This window comes from Mobula hypostoma, chromosome 5, assembly GCF_963921235.1.
Source record: "Mobula hypostoma chromosome 5, sMobHyp1.1, whole genome shotgun sequence".
In the NCBI taxonomy this organism is placed as follows: Eukaryota; Metazoa; Chordata; class Chondrichthyes; order Myliobatiformes; family Myliobatidae; genus Mobula; species Mobula hypostoma.
This window is the reverse complement of record NC_086101.1, coordinates 24,318,276-24,328,593: the sequence shown is the minus strand read 5'-3', so window position 1 is coordinate 24,328,593 and position 10,318 is coordinate 24,318,276.

The window sequence follows — 10,318 nt, the reverse complement described above, 5'->3', positions numbered from 1 at the left end:
CTGAGTGATAGGAAGTGGTTGAATGGGTTAGGACTTCATTGCCTGGTATGCAGGAGAATGAGAAATATTATATAGTGGTTCACAAATTTGCGAGGGGTATAGATAGGGAATGAGTAGAGACTCCTTCCCCTTAGTTATAATGAGTCGAGATAGAGATCATAGCTATAGAGTGTAAAGTGAAATATTTAAGGAAAATACGAGGGGGAAGAAACAACTTCTGTCAGAGGGAAAATGAGAGAAAATCTGCAGATGCTGGAAATCCAAGCAACACACACAAAATGCTGGAGGAACTCAGCAGGCCTGGCAGCATCTATGAAACAAAGTGCACTTGATGTTTTGGGCCGAGATCCTTCGGCCGGACGTTAACTGTACTTTTTTTCCATGGATGCCGCCTGGCCTGCTGAGTTCCTCCAGCATTTTGCGTGTTGCTTCTCTCAGAGGGAGGTGTAAGTGCAGAATGGGCTGCTAGTGGAAGTGATGGATGCAGGTTTATTAAAAACATTTAAGAGAAGTTTTGGATAGGTACATGGATGAGAGATTTGGAGAATATGATCCGAGTACGGATACATTGGACTTGATATAAGGTGGGTAAAAATGGACCCATGGGCCAGAAGGTCAGCCTCAGTGCTGAAATACTCTAAGACTCCATGACGTTATAATACCAGATTCTTCCCCCATATTCTCATGTATTTTCCCATCTTTATACACAGTAGAGGCAATTTTCGGAGGTCAATTAATCCAGTTGTGGGAAAGAAACAGGAGCAGCCACAGGAAAGCCACAAATTGACAGGGAAAACCTGCAAATTCCACACACAGGAAGTGCGGGAGTTTGAGATCGAACTAGCATTGCAGAGGCTGGGAATTTGTGGCTTTACCTGCTGTGACACTGTGCCTCTCTATGTTATACAGCATTAAGAATGGTAGAGTTATTAAGTCAGACAACACAGACAAAGGGCCTATGCTTGTCTGAGTCTGAGAAAAATATCGAGTGTCTTATCTGTATTCATCCCATTTACTATGTATCTGGTCAGTGACCTTGATTTAATTACAGAGTATCAAGGCTCAGCGAGGTGAAGGGTTTTTCCTTATCTCATGTCAATGTGAGTTCTGAATAATTTCCACAGCTCTTTCTCTGTGAGTGAGCGAACATCCGATTGGATCAGTCAGGCTTCAGCACAATTTCCAGAATGGACATCAGCCAGGAGGAGATGGAGAAAAAGCAGCATCTGATTTCCTTACAATAAGTAGGAAGTGGTATGGTGATAGAGGAAGGTGCCAGATGAGACTTTTTGATTTTCATCATCAACCTATTAAAAAATCGGTCTCGGTATATTCGTCAAGTCACATTTCATCCCCAGCAGCTGCGTAACAGCGGGCTCTCTGACCTATGGGCTGCTCCCAGGGACGCACACGGAGACCAACATCCGGTGCTGCTGGCAGATCATCAACTCGGTGAAAGACGCTCTTTGGTCGGCCCGAAACTTGATGATCTACCAGCACATGGAGATGTCCGTGGGAGAATGCTGCCGACTGGCACATTCTCGGCGGCAGGAGTACGTGCTGAGGGACGCACTGAAACTTGGTGCAGCCACCACAGGGGCCCGGTGGGGAAGGACCACAGTATAGGTTTATTCACCCGCGGGAGAGGAGGGGTCGGGTGGCGGGGAGTATACCCTTCAACAATGATGTGGTAAGGTGAACAACTGGAGTGCCACACAGGTGGCCATAAGTATGGATATGTGCAGACCATAATGGAAACGTATGTGAAGGATGGAAAGTTATTGAATGGTTTATTGTATATAATTTTATTTTTGAATAAAGTATATTTTGAAATTTAAAAAAATTGTCAAGGGCATCACTACTGAAATGCTGCTGTACTTGCCGCCTTACCTGTTCGGGTTGTGACTTTGCAATAAAAATAAATAAATAAACAAACAAACAAACAATTTGCCAAGGGCATCCACCAGAGATTATTCACTTACTCGCCTGTACAGCAGTGCAAAGCATCTGACACCCAGGAAACACCACCTCAGGGGACAGTGTGTTTGCTGGCAAGTAAACACCAAATGCAAAAAAAAATCACTACAGCAGCATTTATGTTGCACTTCCAAGATAATATCTTCGTTTAAAAATGTAGCCAGAATTATATAAAAAAACTCTAACACTTGCACCATACATCAAAGTTGCTGGTGAACGCAGCAGGCCAAGCAGCATCTATAGGAAGAGGCGCAGTCGACGTTTCAGGCCGAGACCCTTCGTCAGGATGCTGCTTGGCCTGCTGCGTTCACCAGCAACTTTGATGTATGTTGCTTGAATTTCCAGCATCTGCAGAATTCCTGTTGTTTACGTTTAAACTAACACTTGCACTACAGGTTTACAGAAATAAATTACGCTTTATGGACTATACATTCAGAATAGCAGCAGGAGACCTCAGACATACACTCAGTGGACATTTTAAGTACATTCTTCGGTAACCTCTTAAATTAGGTCACCCATCCACTTTGTTTCAATGTGTTGTTTGTTCAGAGAGGCACTTCTGCACACCACTGTTGTAATGCGTGTTTATTTGAATTGCCTTTGTCTTCCTGTCAGCTTGGCTATTCTCCTCTGGCTTCTCTCTTCTCTATTTAACAAGGCATTTTCACTGACAAAACTGCTGCTGAGTGGATTGTTTTTGTTTCTTGCACCTTTCTTTGTAAACTATACAGACTGTTGTGTGTGAAAATCCAAGGAGATCACTGAGATACTCTAAACACACTGTCTGGCACAACAACCATTCCACAGTCAATTACTTAGATCACATTTCTTCTTCATTCTAATGTTTATTCTGAACAACAAATGAAGCTCTTGATCATTGGCTTCATGATCTTATGCATTAAGTTGCTGTCACATGATTTGATATTTGCATTAATGAGCAAACGTACAGATGTACCTAATAAAGTGGCCCCTGAATATAAGCATCAGCCCAGAGTGGTATTTTTAGATGGCCAATTCTTTGCTATAACCCTAATTATAATAAATACCAAATCTTTGTATACACATGTGCTACCTTTCTCCTGATACAGAAAGCCTCAAAAAAATAAATTTACTGAGACATCTATTTTCTTAATTTATAAACAGACAATCACTCCTGAGCATTTTCTATTTATTTACTCCTACTATGTAGCTGAAGAATTAGTCACATCATTCCAAGTTATGATCATGTGGCAGTTATCGGGGCACTATTACAGCTCGGGGCGTCGGAGTTTGGAGTTCAATTCCAAGGAGTTTATGTGTTCTCCCCATGACTGCATGTGTTTCCTCTGGCAAGTCTGATTTCCTTCCACAGTCCAAGCATGTACCCATCAGTAAGTTAATTGGTCATAAATGACTGTCCCATCATTAGGATGACTGTTAAATAGCTGGATTTCTGGGTGGTGTGGCTCATTGAGTTGGAAGGGCTTGCTCCACACATTATCTCCAAAACAACAATAATAGCAGTTAGGTCGTGGGTGCTGATTAAGTAACTATTTGTTTCTACAGCCTTTGGTGATTAATGCCAGGTTTGAAAAAAAAGGTCAGTGAATTGTGCCTGGCAGAAGGGAGTTGGATCTGTGTTATTAATTTGCAGTAATCAAAGCAATAATCCCAGCATGGATGCCAGCAAATGCCAAGTCTACCTTCCACCAATCTGAATACAAACATTGAGCACCATTGTCTCTACTTTGAAGTCTATTTTCTATCCACATTACTATTAATATTTTAATTCCAAGGTTATCCATTTACCAAACCAGCTTTTGAGTGAGGTTTAAATGCAACCCTGTTGTATCTGTCTTTGTGAATTTGCAACTTTCGTATAACAGTACTGTTTTCATAAATCAGACTTTACTACATCAGACTATCTTGTCTGATTTGTCATACGTGAGTTGTCTTTAATAAAGATTTCAGATTACTTGAATTCAGTTTTCCAGCATCTTCCGATTTTTTTCTTCACTTATTGCCTTATGTAAATCACTCTGGCCTCTACTTTATCAATCCTGACTTTTCCAAGCACCTGTTAATATTTTCCCTGATTATTGTTTCTAAAAATTTCCCCGCAGTGTAGACTGTACTCTTTGGCATCCAGTTCACTGGTATGATCCATTCCTAAAACATTTACCCAGCTTCTCTTTCTGCAAATGCTGCCTGAGCTTCTGAGAAACCTTGATGGTTTGTTTAATTGCAGGTTCTGTGGCATCTGCAGGTATTCACCTTTTTAATTCATGAGAGGTGATTGGATGCTTTAGGACCTGGCTCAGCCAGCTAATAACCGAAGCACATCGCAGGCTGCCTTGTTTATGTGTTAATAGAACATAGAACATAGAAATCTAGAGCACACTACAGGCTCTTTGGCCACAATGTTGTGCCAACATAGTAACCCACTCTAGAAACTGCCTAGAATTTCCCTAGCATATAACCCTCTATCTTTCTAAGCTCCATGTACCTATCTAAGATGCACTTAAAAGACCCTATTGTATCCGCTTCCACCATCGTTGCCGGCAGTGCATTCCATGTACCCACAACTTTCTGTGTGAAAACTTACCCCTGGCATCCCCTCGGTACCTACTTCTAAGCATCTTAAAACTATGCCCCCTTGTGTTAGCCATTTCAGCCCTGGGAAAAAGCCTCTGGCTATCCACACTACCAATGCTCCTCATCATCTTATATACCTTTATTAGGTTACCTCTCATGCTCTGTCACTCCAAGGAGAAAAGGCCAAGGTCACTCAAGCTATTCTCATTGGCATGCTCTCCAATCCAGGCAACATCCTTGTAAATCTCCTTTCCACTTTTTCTATAGCATCCACATCCTTCCTGTAAAAGGTGACCAGAACTCACACGGCTTTTGAGCTCAGTCCCACGGTTGATGAAGACCAACATAACATATGCCTTCTTAACAACACTGTCAACCTGCACAGCAGCTTTGAGTGTCCTATGAACATGGACCCCAAGATCTTGCTGATCATCCACACTGCCAAGAGTCTTATCATTAACATTATATTCTGTCCTCAACTTTGAACTCACAAAATGAACCACTTCACACTTATCTGCATTGAACTCCATCTGCCACTTCTCAGCCCAGTTCTTCATCCTATCATGCTGTAACATCTGAGAACCCTCCAGACGGTCCACAACTTTTGTTTCAGCAGCAACCTTACTAACTTTCTACTTCCTCATCTAGGTCAGTTATGAAAATCACAACGAACAGGGGTCCCAGAACAGATCCCTGAGGAACACCACTGGTCACTGTCCTCCACGCAGCATATGAACCATCTATAACCGCTTTTGCCTTCTGTGGTCAAGCCAATTCTGGATCCGCAAAGCAAGGTCTCCTTGGATCCCATGATTCATTACTTTCAGAATGAGCCTCGCATGGGGAACCTTATCAAGTGCCTTATTGAAATCCAAACACACTACATTCAGTGTTCTACCTTCATCAGTGTGCTTTGTTGCATCCTCAAAGAATTCAATCAAGTTCATAAGACATGACCTGATCTTGACAAAGTCATGCTGACTATCCTTAACCAGATTATGTCTTTCCAAATGCTCATAAATCCGGTTTCTCAAGATTTTCTCCAACAACTTGCTTGCCAATGAAGAAATACTCACTTGTCTATAATTTCCTATGTTATCTCCACTCCCTTTCTTGAACAAGGGAATAATGTTTGTAACCTTCCAATCCACTAGCACTTCTCCTGTCCCTATTGATGATGCAAGGATCATCACCAGAAGCTCAGTAAACCAATTTATACCCCACATCCTAGCCTCTATTCAGAGCCTTATACAGAACTCCCTGCAGTTTTTTTCAACCCTACCCAAAAGTATTCCCAATTTTCTGATCCCATGTCACTTTCTCTAAAGATTTGATTTCAATTTTTCCAACAGAGCCCCCTCATCTCCTTTGCCTTCCTGCGATCCATGTGCCTATCCAAACTTCTCAAATGCTGAAATCGAGCTTGCATGTATTCCACTGCTGGTATTACATTCCACATTCTCACTACCCTCTGAATGAAAAAGTTTCCCTCATAGTCCCCTTAAACTTTTCCTCTTTCACCCTTGACCCATGACCTCTGGTTGTAGTCCCACTCAAACTCAGTGGAAAGAGCATGCTTGCATTTACCCTATTTATAACGTTCAAAATGTTGTATACTTCTGTCAGATCTCCTCTCAATCTTCTAAGGAATATAGTCCTAACCTATTCAATTTTTCTTACAACTTAGGTCCTTGCAACATCCTTGTAAATTTTCTCTGTACTCCTTCAAACTTGTTTACACCTTTCCTGTAGGTAGGTCACCAAAACGGCACACAATACTCCCAATCAGACCTCATCAATGTCTTATACAACTTCAACATAACATGGGATCTCCTGTACTCAATAGTCACAGTCATAGTCACAGTCATAGTCATACTTTATTGATCTCGGGGGAAATTGTTTTTTGTTACAGTTGCACCATAAATAATAAGTAGTAATAGAACCATAAATAGTCAAATAGTAATAAGTAAATAACAATATGTAAATTATGACAGTAAATTATGAAGTAAGTCCAGGACCAGCCTATTGGCTCAGGGTGCCTGACCCTCCAAGGGAGGAGTGGTAAAGTTTGATGGCCACAGGCAGGAATGACTTCCTTTGACGCTCTGTGCTGCATCTCGGTGGAATAAGTCTCTGAGTGAATGTACTCCTGTGCCCACCCAGTACATTATGTAGTGGATGGGAGACATTGACCAAGTTGGCATGCAACTTAGACAGCATCCTCTTTTCAGACACCACAGTCAGAGAGTCCAGTTCCATCCCTGCAACATCACTGGTCTTACGAATGAGTTTGTTGATTCTGTTGGTGTCTGCTACCCTCAGCCTGCTGCCCCAGCACACAACAGCAAACATGATAGCATTGGCCACCACAGACTCGTAGAACATCCTCAGCATCGTCCAACAGATGTTAAAGGACCTCAGTCTCCTCAGGAAATAGAGACAGCTCTGACCCTTCTTGTAAACAGCCTCAGTGTTCTTTGAGCAGTCCAGTTTATTGTCAATTTGTACCCCCAGGTATTTGTAATCCTCCACCATGTCCACACTGACCCCCTGGATGGAAACAGGGGTCATCGGTACCTTAGCTCTCCTCAGGTCTACCACCAGCTCTTTAATCTTTTTCACATTAAGCTGCAGATAATTCTGCTCACACCATGTGACAAAGTTTCCTACCATAGCCCTGCACTCAGCCTCATCTCCCTTGCTGATGCATCCAACTATGGCAGAGTCATCCAAAAACTTCTGTAGATGATAAAACTCTGTGCAGTAGTTGAAGTCCGAGGTGAAAATGGTGAAGAGTACATTGATATTTGAAGGCCAATGTGCTAAAAGCTTTCTTTACAACTGTATCCTCCTGTGATGCCACTTTCAATTAATTATGGACCTGTATTCTCAGATCTCTTTGATCATTCACACTCCTCACCGCCGTACCATTCACTGTGTAAGACCTACCCTAGTTAGTCATACCAAAGTGCAATAGCTTACAATTGTCTGCATTATATTGCATCTGCCATTTTACAGACTATTTTTCCAGCTGGTGCAGAACCGAATGCAGATCATGATAGCCTTCCTTGCTGTCCATGACACCCCAAATCTTGGTGACATCTGCAAATTTGTTGATTGAGTTAACCACACTATCATCTAGATCATTAATATAGATAACAAACAACAAAAGATCCAGCATCGATCCCTGCTGCACTCCTCTAGTCACAGGGCTCCAGTCAGACAGGCAACCACATACAAACACTCACTAGCTTCTCTCACAAAGCCAATGTCCAATTCAATTTACTACCTCATCTTGATGCTAAGTGACTGAACCTTCTTGTCCAACCTCCTGTACGGGACTTTGTCAAATGCCTTGCTGAAGTCCAGCTAGAAAACATCCACTGCCTTTCCTTCATCAATTTTCCAGGTAAAATACTTAAAAAGAACGTTATAAGATTGTTTGAACATGACCTGCCACGCATGAAGCAACACTTCATCAGTCTATGTCTATCCAAATCTTTATCCGGTCACTTCGAATAACTTCCAATAACTTTCCCGCTACTGATGTCAGGTTCACCAGCCTATAATTTCTTGATTTATTTATAGGGCCTTTCTTAAACAGAAGAACAACATAGGCTATCCATAAATAATCTTCAATCCTCAGATACCACAACTGTCACCAGAGGTGATTTAACTATCTCTGCTCGGGGCCCTGTTCTTTCAAAACGATGTGCATTCTGGGGAGTTTAGCTCCCAGCTGTGATCTTTTTTCAACCAGGGCTCTGTCTGGCCAATATGTTATACCTACTGATTTCTAGCTGATCTTATAAGCTCATCTATCTTAGTTCATATATTGTGGGCATTCAAATGTGACATGTTCAGCCTGTATTCACCACCCTACTTCTCAGTTTTTCTCCATGTTGACTGGAGTTAAATTCTTATTCCTTTCTAACCTCTGGCATTCTTTATTCTAGAGATTTTAGCAACCTCTGCTGCACTCTACTTTTATTTTATCCATACTTTTCCAAACTGTTGAACCGAAATCTTCCTGTTTTCAGTTCCTTTCTCCCTAATGTAGACAACTTCTATACTGCTTGTCCAAACAGTCCACATACTAACCACTCTTCAGGCTGGTACATTATGTCCCTATTGAATTGCTGGATAGCTATATTGTATATATGCTCTCTCATCCTGTGTGAATATCTCTATGTTCACAATTTCATAATCAACTTCTTGCTAACCTCTTAAGTATTCCCTCTGAAGGAGGAAAGGATCTTGGTCTAATAAGATATTGCTGATGATTAAAATCTCTCTGTCCTTCCACAAAACTGTTTTTACCACCATCTTCAGTTGCTCATTATCACTGCAGTAATAGAGAGACTGGAAATGTTCCTGACACTCTGATTGTATTCAGCCCAAGTTTCTGCATTTGATGTGAAAGAGAATAGAATCCAAGGAGTACAGTGTTCTGTTTGGCTTCTCAGTGTGTTTCAATACCCTGACAGAGAGTAGAGTCAGTGTAACTACTTCAAAATGTCATCAGCGTGCTTTTAATTTAGATTTTCCTGGTCTCCTGCTCAACTCATTGACAATGACTGACTGGGCAGGAATAAGTCTGCTCACTTCTAGGGGCATTTTAACCAAAATATTATCACACTGTGGGGAAGTCTGTTGTTTAGCGCCCAGATATTGTGCTATTAAATGGGATTTGTGGAGATCCGTGCATCATCTCCATGAGCTCATAAACGTAATGGCTGTCAGGCACATATTATATCTGTCTCTTTGTGCTTCCCTGTTGTCCTTTAATATATTGCATTGACCAATATTCACCACCATCCTAATAGAGTTAAGATTACAAATATGGGGAAGAAATGGCAGATGACGATTAATCCAGGCAAGTGTGAGCTGTTTCCAAAATGCAATAATGCACACAGTGAATGACCAGACAGTTAACAGTGTAGATGTACAGAGAGATCTCGGATTCCAAGTCCATAATTCCCTGGGAGGGTCAACATAAGCATACAGCATGGTAAAGAAGATGAATAGGCACATTGGGAGTTCTAATCGCCCTGTTACAGGAAGAATGTGGAAGGCATAGTGAGGGTGCTGGGGTTTACCAGGATGCTGCCTGAATGATATTAGCTATAGGTTAGGCAGGCTTTTCTCTGGAGCAGCAGAGGCTGGCAGATAGGATTACCTCAAATTACCCTTACGGTGGGCACAGACATGGTGGACCAAATTGTCTGTTCGATGTAATATCTGTCAATGCTGGGTGGGGAAATGTCTGAAATTTGCCACCCTCTGATTGTAGAAGTGTTTCCCAGTTGACAGAGATTGCTGCTACTATTAATACTCTCATTCCGCACCAACAGCAGGTTGGCAAGGAGATGTGAATAGGGCGGTGGGATGGAGAATTGAGAGAGGGATTTGGGCAGGGTGAGGAGATTTGGAAAGATGTATAACAGAGAGAGTTGGGGAGGGATGAGGTGGAAACTTTTGTGGTGTGGGTAGTGTAGAGTTGGAAAGAGAGGAGTAGAGAGGAATGTTGTGGAGAGGGTGATAGGGTTGGGTGGAGTAGATGTGGAGAGCAGTGTGTGGAGAAGTGGAAGAGGAAGGCGGGAACTGTTGTTGGGAACTGTCTCTCAGTGTTCTCTGTACAAGTCCCGGCCATATATCCTGCTCCCTAGGAGGGGTCCTGACTCTATGTAGAGCCCTAGCCCCAAGTCCTGTTTCCAAGGAGGGATCCCGGCTCTGTGTTCCCTGTTCCTGTTCTCCCTCAACCAAG